Raw genomic sequence first — 10571 nt, forward strand, 5'->3', positions numbered from 1 at the left:
TGTACTAGCAGTGAGTAATTGGAAATTGAAACAAAAAGCGGTCTCATTTACCATGGCTTTCAAAAAAAAATCAAATTCCAAAGTATGGGAAAGAGCTTGACACTGATTATTTTTAAATATTTCTGAGGAAAAAAAATAAAAGAAGACCTAAATAACTGTAGAGATATGCTGTGTTCATGGATTAGTATGCTTATGTTGTTAAGACCTCAGCTTGTCCCAAATTGATCTGTAGACCTCTAGATACAATGCAGTCCCAAACAAAATCCCAGAAGCCTTTCTGAAGAAATTGACATGCTCATTCTAAATTGTATATGCATTGCCAAGACGATCTTAAAGATGGCAGAAAAACTGGGGAAGTTACACTGTCATATTTCAGGAAAATATAAAGCTATAGAAATAAGACAGTATGGTATCGTCGTAATAAAGAGCGGGATAGAATAGAGAAGTCTAGAAGTGAAATCATTCAAACACAATCGCTTGATTTTTGACAAAGGTGCCAATGTGATTCAATAGGGAAAAAAAGAACTTTTCAATAAGTGGTGCTAGAACAACTGGATACCCTTATACAAAAAAATTAAATATAACCCCTATTTCATGCCATACGCAGAAGTTAATTTCAGATGAATCATAAAACCGTGCATGATTTGCTAAAACCAGAAAGCTTCCAGAAGACTGAACAGGAAAACATCTTCATAACCTTGGAGTAGGAAAATCTTTTAAAAACTGGATGCAAAAGTGTGAAGTACAAAATTTTTTCAATGATATATTAAACTTTATCAAAATTCAAAACTTGTGCTATCAAAAGACATCTAAAAAGTAAAATGCAAGCCACAGAGTGGGAGAAAATATTCACAATACGTATATCTGAGAAAGGACAAATATCCAAAATATATTTTTAAACTCTTACAAAATAACAGGAAAAAGACATATTTTTAATACAATTTTTTTAATTGACAAAAGGCTTGAACGGGAGCTTCATGAAAGATTATACCCGAAGGGTCAATAAGCATTTGAAAAGGAGCTCAATATACCATAAAGAAATTACTCATCTTTTTAAAATTAAGATCATTTATTAAAATTATGATCACCTATTCCTCGAAAGACACTATCAAAAACCACAGAGGAGGTGAAGACATGGGAATAATAGAACCAAAAAGATTAGTATCCAAAATACAAAAATTCTTTCGTATCAGTAGAAAGAAGACAAACATCCTCCCCCCGGCCAAATAAACAAAATTGTCAAAAATTTCACAGAAAATGAAGCACAAACGCTCCACACAGATATAAAACTGTCAACTATTAATAATCAGGGAAATGCAAATTAAAATCACAACATACTTTTCAGACTCACCAGATGAGCAAATATTCAAAATTCTGCCAATTCCAAGGATTAGTGGGAATGGAATTATCATCCAGTGCTGATGGGAATTTGAAATGTCATAATCACTATGGGAAAACTATCTGGCTTTTGCACATGTGCACCAGGAGACTTTCACAAGAATGTTGTTTATAGTGGTATTCTCCGTAGAAGAAAAAAATGCAAGCGAACCATATGTCCATCAGCAGTAGAATAGATAAGTCCCTTGAGCTAGAGTCACACGTAGAAATACTCTGTGCGTCAGAATGGGAAAAAGCTTCAAAATATAACAGTGGGCAAAAGGAACAGCTCAAAGACAGCGTACAATAGGATTCTATTTATATGAAGTAAATGATAGATCATGATTAAAGTGACTTAGAGAACTACTTAGGAAGTGAAATCTCTAAAGAAAAGAAAGAAAATAATTAGCACAAAATTAGCTCTGAGGGAGGAAAGGGGAGCCATGCAATTGGGGAAGGGCATGTAGGTGCACACCTGTGCAATGATAAAGTTTTATTTCTTGCCTTAGATGGTGAGTACATAAGAGTTTATTCTATTATTTTTCTCAAAATTGTATAAATGCTTCCTCTGTTTGTTTTCTACAGTTCACAACTTTGAAAAGTAGTATGTGGGCTTCCCTGGTGGCACAGTGGTTGAAAGTCCGCCTGTCGATGCAGGAGACACGGGTTCGTGTCCCGGTCCGGGAAGATCCCACATGCCACGGAGCGGCTGGGCCCGTGAGCCATGGTCGCTGAGCCTGCGCCTCCGGAGTCTGTGCTCCACAACAAGAGAGGCCACAACAGTGAGAGGCCCGAGTACCACAAACAAAACAGTTCTGTTAAATGTAAAAAAACCATTCTTAGTCTTCAGCCGTACAAAAACAGTGCATGGCTAGATTAGTCCCAGAGTCTATAGTTTGCAGATCCCTGGTATACCTGAAAAAAAGAGAATCAAATAGAAACATTACAAACTCAAACAGAATTTAACAAATTCCATTTATACATATGGAAATCAGATAGCATTCACATATACAAAAATAGCTCCTTAGAAAACATAAAGAAAGAAAAGACCCTATTTAGAATAGCATCAAAAAAAAATTCCTGAGAATAAACTTAAGAAATATTCAGGCTCTATAATTTTAAATGTTAATGCTACCGAAAGACACAAAAGAAGATTTAACCACACAAAGGCATACCACATCCCTGAATTCTCATGACCATAAACCTGTCAATATAGTTCATCTGTAAATTTAATGTCATCCCAATAAAAATACCAAAAGGGTATTTTTTTGGAACTAGACTAGCTGGGTCTAAATTTCACATGGAAAAATTACCAAGAATATCCAGGAAAATTCTGGAAAAATTAGAGTAACAAGGAAGATTGAAACTACCAGATATATTTTGTCCTCCAAAATCAAAACAACATGAATAGAAACAAAGATCACTAACACCAAATACAAAATTCAGAAATAGATTTAAGGATATATGAGAATTTTGCGTATTAAATTAAAGGTGTTGACTCAATGGGAAATCCATCTGAAGAAAAAAATAAAGGGAATCCCTATCTCATAACTAACACCAAAATAGATTCTGATGGATGAAAGATTTAAATGAAATCACAAATTACTAAAAGGAAACATGAGAAGAATTTTATAACCTCATTTGAGAGAAAGTATGATGCAAAATCCAGAAGCATAAAAGAAAAGAGTGATAAATTTTACCCTGGAAAAACTTCTTACAACTTCTATGAAACAAAAACAAAATAACAGCACTAATAATTATAATACCTCAGAAAACCCAAAAGATAAACAACAAACTGGAAAAAATATTTGTAACTCATATGAGAGGCAAGTGCTACATTCCTTCATATGTAAAGAACTAAAAGTAAATAAGAGAAAATCCAACAATCTAATGGAAAATGGACAAAGAATAGGGACAGTTCACAGAAAAAGAAACCCAAATATTGATAGTCCCCAACTTAGGGTGGTTTGACTTATGATTTTTTTGACTTCATGATGGTGTACTTTCAGTACAGTATTCAACACATTACATGAGATATTCAACACTTCATTATAAAATAGGCTTTGTGTCTGACGATTTTGCCCATCTGTAGGCTAATGTAAGTGTTCTGAGCACTTTTTTTTTTTTTTTTTTTGCGGTACGCGGGCCTCTCACTGTTGTGGCCTCTCGCGTTGCGGAGCGCAGGCTCCGGACGCGCAGGCTCAGCGGCCATGGCTCACGGGCCCAGCCGCTCCGGGGCACGTGGGATCTTCCCGGACCGGGGCACGAACCCGCGTCCCCTGCATCGGCAGGCGGACTCTCAACCACTGCACCACCAGGGAAGACCTCTGAGCACTTTTAAGGTAAGCAAGTCTAAGCAATGATGTTCGTTAGGTGAGGTGTACTAGATGTATTTTAATCTCATGAAATTTTCAACTTACACTGGGTTTATGGGGACGCAACCCCATCATAAGTCAAAGATCTGTAACTCTTAAACATATGAAAAGATGTTAACCCCATTCATTACAAGAGAAATGCAAACTTAAGGTGCAATGAAATGCCATCTTTTCACCTGTAAGGTTGGTAAAGATTTTTTTAAGTTCGATAACTGCTCATGAGAGTGTGAGAAGACAGACCTTCACAAACTGCTAATAATAGTGTGAAATGATCCATCTTCCGCCCAGTGACGTTTTCCGATTTCTGTCAAAATTACAGATTCACGTACCTTTTGAGTTAATTTCATCTCTGGGCATCTAGCCTCCAAATACACCTGCACATGTGAAAAATGACGGTCGGGGACATTCGTTGTTTGTAACAACCATGCTGTGACTTTAAGTCGGAAATAACGTAAATGCTTTGCCATCTGTATACATTTTGATACGTCCATGTAACATGATACTATGCATCGATTAAAAAGGGGGAGGCAGCTTTTTATCCTGATGCAGAAAAACTACTAAGATACATTGTCAAGTAAAGAAAGCAAGACGCAGAACAACGTATATAATATGCTACAACTTGTGTAAAATATATCGTGTGTTGGGTGTGTGTATGTGTTGGAAGCTGGTAACTGTGGGTACCTCTAAAGAAAGGAACCAGGTAGATGGGGGCCAGGAACGGACGGGAGGACTTTCTTTTCAGTAAATATCTATTTTTTGTGTACCATGAAAATACAGAACCTATTTAATAAATAAAGTAACATATATTCGTTGTAGAAAACAAAAACATTAAGGAAGAAAAATAATAATTGCACCACCAAAGATACCTTAACATTTTGGTGATTACTTTCCAGCCGCTTCTTGTTTTCTGAGCATATAACTTTTTAGTGGTGGGTGTGTTAATATCATACCACATCTGCTTTTGATTTTTTCCTTTAATATTCTATAATGAACATTTTCCATTTCAAAATGTATTCTTCTAATACAGATTCCTAACTTTTTACTGGTTCTGAACTGAGATTATATTGATACCTACATTTCATTTTACGTTACCTAGGCAGCATCTTCTCAGAAAGAAATACTTTTACATGTGACGTAGGTTAGCAGCATCCAGCATCTTCTGACCTGTTTACTGAAGAAAGGAGCTGGAGAACCTCAGGAGTGCTCCTTATAAGGTATAATATCTGGCAGGGAGAGAGAAATAGGAGTGAGCGTATATTTCCTAGTGGAAGGCACCAAGTGGTAGAACAGAAGGGAAACATTAAAAATCACCCAGAAAGGCGTACACACCTCCCAGGACCCTGCTAGGGGGAGGCAGGGGCCCAACAGCGCCCCTGGGCCCCTGCGGGGGACCCAGAGACAACACCACTGAGAATGTGCCCCAATTCTCCACCTTGTCCCAGGGAAAGATGTGCTATCCGTGAGGGCGCTTATAACCCAAGGAATAGAGTTAACGTACACTTTTGAGCGCCTGCTAAGTGAAAATAATCTACTAGACACTATAAATCAAAGATGATTAAGACACAGGCTCTTGCCCCAGTGAGTTTCTAGTCTGGTAGAAAAGCTCCCTGTGGGAGCAATTACTATGCAGTGTGGTGACAGGGTACAAAATTGTGCGGAAGGTGGGAGGCAGCTGGAAGAGCGGCAAGACCTAACAGCACGGGGACATCAACGAGGCTGAGAAGGTAGGTCCCACGTCCCTGGATATTTGACCTGCACCTTGAAAGGCGACTGCACCAAGCTTCTAGGGGTTTTCGCAAAGTAGCGTCTCAGATATTTATTTGGAAATGTGATCCTAGGGCCCAAGGAAGTGAAACGAGAGAAGGGAAAGTCTCTAGCAGAATGCTTTATCCATTGGCCGCCACTAAGGACAGCTAATGCTGGATCCTACCAGAATCCTCCAAGGAGCTTATGAAATCCATCTCAGGGCTGTGGTTCTGGAGAACAAAAGGATACAACACTTATCCTCCAGCTCATCAACTCTTCTCTCGAGGGTAGCCCCACAAGTGGTGCTTGTGTGAGCGGATTCTTCCAGGGAGCCCAGGTCCTGGGTTAGGAAACAGGAGGCGAGGTCGGCTGAGTGCCGCGCTGCAGGGGTACCTGGGCGAAGCTGGGCTGAGCTTGTGCCTACCTGGTTGCTACACAGAGGGGGCACTTAGGCAGGGCCAAGACGCTTTGAAATGGCAGGGAGAGGGTTCCGTACACCATGGAAAGGCAATAGGGGCCAAGGCCTGAGATGGCAAGGACACATTAAGGCCTGGTTCATCCAGCATCTGTAGGGGAGCATGGGGCACCGAAGGCTGAAACAGACCTGAGCTGTGGGAATAAAACTGTGACAAGTCCTGAATCCAGGTTAGATTTTTTTTTTTTAACATTTTTTTTTTGATGTGGACCCTTTTTGTTTAAGTCTTTTTTGAATTTGTTACAATATTGTTTCTATTTTATGTTTTGGTCTTTTGTCCCTGAGGCATGTGGGATCTTAGCTCCTGGACCAGGGATCGAACCTGCACCCACTGCATTGGAAGGCGAAGTCTTAACCACTGGACCACCAGGGAAGTCCCCAGGTTAGATTTTTTTAAATAAATTTATTTATTTTATTTATTATTTTTGGCTGTGTTGGGTCTTCATTGCTGCACGCGGGCTTTCTCTAGTTGCGGTGAGCGGGGGCTACTGTTTTTTGCAGTGCGCGGGCTTCTCATTGCAGTGGCTTCTCTTGTTGCGGAGCATGGGCTCTAGGTGTGTGGGCTTCAGTAGTTGTGGCTCACGGGCTTCAGTAGTTGTGGCTCGCAGGCTACAGAGGGCAGGCTCAGTAGTTGTGGCACACGGGCTTTGTTGCTCCGCGGCATGTGGGATCTTCCCGGACAAGGGCTCGAACCCGAGTCCCCTGCATTGGCAGGCAGATTCTTAACCACTGCGCCACCAGGGAAGCCCCCCAGGTTAGATTTTAATGACAATGATGTACCTTCAGTGGAAATGAAAATAGTCCCTACTTCATAGGGTTGCCTCATATGATGCCTGATGCAACAGAGTCAATGTTGGTAAAGGTTCATTTCCCCTCCTGATAAACCAAGTGGTTTATCTCCCTTACCCTGGGGGAGAATTCAGGGTGAGACAAGCAATCCAATTTACTTGGGTTTTCCCCAGCTGCAGTTCTTTCAAGGGTGGTAACAATGCTTTTTCAAATTTTATTACACATATGTAACACACACATACGTATATAGAAAACCCAGGGCTTGGATAATAAATGCTTAAGGGGGGGTCTGACATTTTACTCAGTGTCTCACGTACAAGGACTGTGCTGCGTGCTTTATTTATGTTATTTCACTCCGTAGTATTGATAACCTGTGACACAGGCACTATTGTTCTCTCTGTCTCTATAGACAAGGACACTAGGATTAGACACACTAAATAAGGTACCTGGGATCACACAACTAGAATGACGGGGACAGAATTTAACCCTAGATCTGCCTGATTCCAAAGCCCAAACGTGTGCCTTCACTGCCCCCGTGTTAGTTTCCTAGGACAGACCCAGCAAAGTGCACAAACTGAGTGGTTTAAGGCAATAGAAATCTATTGTTTATAGTTTAGAGGCTTGAAGTCCAAAGTCAAGGTGTGGGCAGGGCCGAGCTCCCGAAAACTGTAGAGGAGAGTCCTTACGGCCTCTCAGCCTCTGTGGTGGCTGAGATCTGGGAGTCCTGGGTGCGCATGTAGCTGCAGCAAGTGTCTTGTCTCTGTCATCACTAGGCTTTGTCCCCTCTTCCTGTAAGGACACCAGTGATGTTGGATTAATGGCTAGCCCTACTCCAGGACAACCTCATCTTATCTAATTACACCTGCAGTGACCCTGTTTCCAAATAAGGTCACTTTTGTGAGGGACTGGAGTTTAGGCACTAGTCTAAACTTGCTTCGTCAGAATTTGGTGAATGGTTAAGAGATGAATGAATAAATGAAAGGGAGGTGGTGGCTGGTAGAAATGGGAGGGGTAGCCAGTGAATGGTCCTCCCATTTGTCCACAGCTTTTGACTTACATGCAATTTCTTTTTAAAAAATTTTTCTTATTAAAGACGTATTATCTTATTTTATTTTTTGGTAATAATTTTTTTAATTGAAGTATATTTGAATTACAATGTCATGTTAGTCTCAGGTGTACAGCAAAGTGATTCAGTTAGATAGATAGATTGATAGATAGACTCTTTTTCAGATTCTTTTCCCTTTTAGGTTATTACAAAATAGTGAGTAGAGTTCCCTGTGTTATACAATAGCTCCTTGTTGGTTATCTATTTTATATATAGTAGTGTGTATATGTTAATCCCAATCTCCTAATTTATCCCTCCCCCCTTCCCCCTTTGGTAACGATAAGTTTGTTTTCTATGTATGCAATTTCATGTTGATAATTTTCATTCATTCCCAGAGGGAATTGCTGAAAAGTGAATCATCTCCCTTTATCTGCTGGAGAAAGACAACCTCTCCACCCCACTTCAGGTGTATTTTTATCCACACCCAAAATTACATATCTCAATTCATTTCATCTTCACTATATAAAATAATATTATACCCATTTCAGGGATGGAGAAACTAAGGTGCAAAGGGTTGGGTGGCAAGTCCTGTGCAGAGGCGAGAGATCCAGGACTACAATCCAGAAATTTGGCCACAGAGGCATTTTTTCTTCTCATAAAAAAATTATCTTATTTTTTTTCATTACACATATAATATACAAACATGTGTTCACCCTAAAAAATTTTTTTCAAATGACACAGAATTACATGAACTAAAATGTTCCAGGCCCCCTTCGCCATCCTCAGTCCCCTCCCAGGAGGTAACTATCCTTGTAGACTTAGATCTCCTTCCTGGATTTTTTCCTCTAATTTACCGCCCAATGTGTATATTTATGCCTAGTTTTAGGGCTTCTTTTTCATGCATAAAGGGGATCTCACTCTCCATGCTGTGCTGGTGCTGGCGTTTTCCACTTAACAACACCCTGGAGATGTTTTTCACGTGTCAGCAAAGTGGATCCTCTGCCTGATGTATTTCACCTGGGGGACCCGTCTGACAAAGGCTGGTTCCTGCCTCTAACGGTCAGCATCCGTTCTGACCAGTCAGCTGTCATGTTCAAGCAGGGGCCGCAGTTTCTGAGCATCACCTTGAGTATCAATACATACAGGTTTGTCTTATTCATTTGAACTGCTGTGTAATATTCCAAGGTATGGAGCTGTCATTTTTTTATGTAATCATGTACCACTAGTGTGCCTTTAGGTTTTCCCAGTATTTCAGCATCTCAAACAATGTTGCCCCCGATATCCCGTACGTGCCTTTTTGCACACGTGTGTGACAATGTGAAGTGCTCTCTCCACAGCTACTTGTACCCCCAGAGACCCACGTGATCTCCTTCTGCCCTACCGTGGACCCCTCCAGGAGCACCCCTGAGAGTCCGGAGTGGCCCCCAAGGCACACAACCTAGGACACTGGCTGGCCACCCTGGCCGCACTTAGGGACACCTGGGGAGATTCTGAATCAACACCTGTGTCTGCGCATCACCCAGGAAATCATATTTAACTGAATCAGGCTGGGTCCCAGGCACCAGGATTTTTTTTTTTCAACTTCCATAGGTGATTCAAATGGGCAGTAAGGTAAATAACCATTCACAAAGTGCCTCTAAATCTTTTATAAAAGACCTATCAAAACCTGAAAAAGAAAAAGTGTTATTGATAGAAAGGTGGAGAGGAAGGAAAAAGGAAGAGGGGAGGGAAGACAGTGTTGATCACATCCCAGGGATGCTAAGCCAGCGCCCTCTCCAGCCCCCGAGGTGCCAAACAGGCAAAACACATAGAACAGTGCAACATAAGCGAACCCTAATGTAAACCATTGACTTTAGCTAGTAATCATGTATCCACATTAGTTTATCTGTTATAGCAAATGTTTTACCCCAATGCAAGATATTTGTAATAGGGAAATAAAGGAGGAGAGGGAATATATGCAAACTTTCTGAACTTTCTGCTCAAATTTTTTGTGAACTGAAAATAGCTCTAAAACATAAAATCTATTCATTAAGGAAGACAACTCCCCATCCTGAGTCCCAAACTCTGCCTCCCCGCATTTCTGCAGGAGGGTAGTTGAACCTTTAAGCTCTTTTGATTGAGAAATTACAGAATGGCCCAGGCCACTGTAAATTCCTAAAGCCTTGTAAATAGATGGCCAGTGATCATCCCAGCAGCCTCTGCACTTGTTAAAGAGAACAATGTGCCACCCGGTGCCAATCCCGCCCTCCCTCCAGTCCACTCACAGTGATGCAGTGCATCCAGCCTCACGGGTCTCCTAAAAGGCTCTCCCCTTGGTCCTCCAAGGCCACCCAAGGGTTAAGAACCTCCGGGTGCTGTGAACCCCTACACACTACCTTTTCCCTCACTCCACATTTCCGGGCCCAAGACTCCTTTTTAAGCTGAGGTTAATCTGATTAGGGTTAAGGTGCTAATAACTGGAATGAATGCCATTAAAGGGTACCAGATAAAATCTGCATTTAAACAGGGCCTCCCCAAGGGCCGGAGGCTGGAATGTCAAGCATCTGGGCAGGGCCAGAGGAGGGAGGCTTGAGGAGGGGTCCCTTCCCGACCCTTGGGTATCCTCCCACCACCTCTCTAATAATCCCTTTCATCCGCACAGTATTTTATCATATATAAGGCAATTTAATAATGATTTTCCCAGCACTTCTGAGTGTCAGTACTGTGCTGAGTGTTTTATACACATTATCTCATTTTATTTTCACAGCAACCCAATGAGGTAAGT

Source organism: Monodon monoceros, unplaced genomic scaffold (genome assembly GCF_005190385.1).
Source record: "Monodon monoceros isolate NGI ecotype Baffin Bay Population unplaced genomic scaffold, NGI_Narwhal_1 Super_Scaffold_6, whole genome shotgun sequence".
Classification (NCBI taxonomy): Eukaryota; Metazoa; Chordata; class Mammalia; order Artiodactyla; family Monodontidae; genus Monodon; species Monodon monoceros.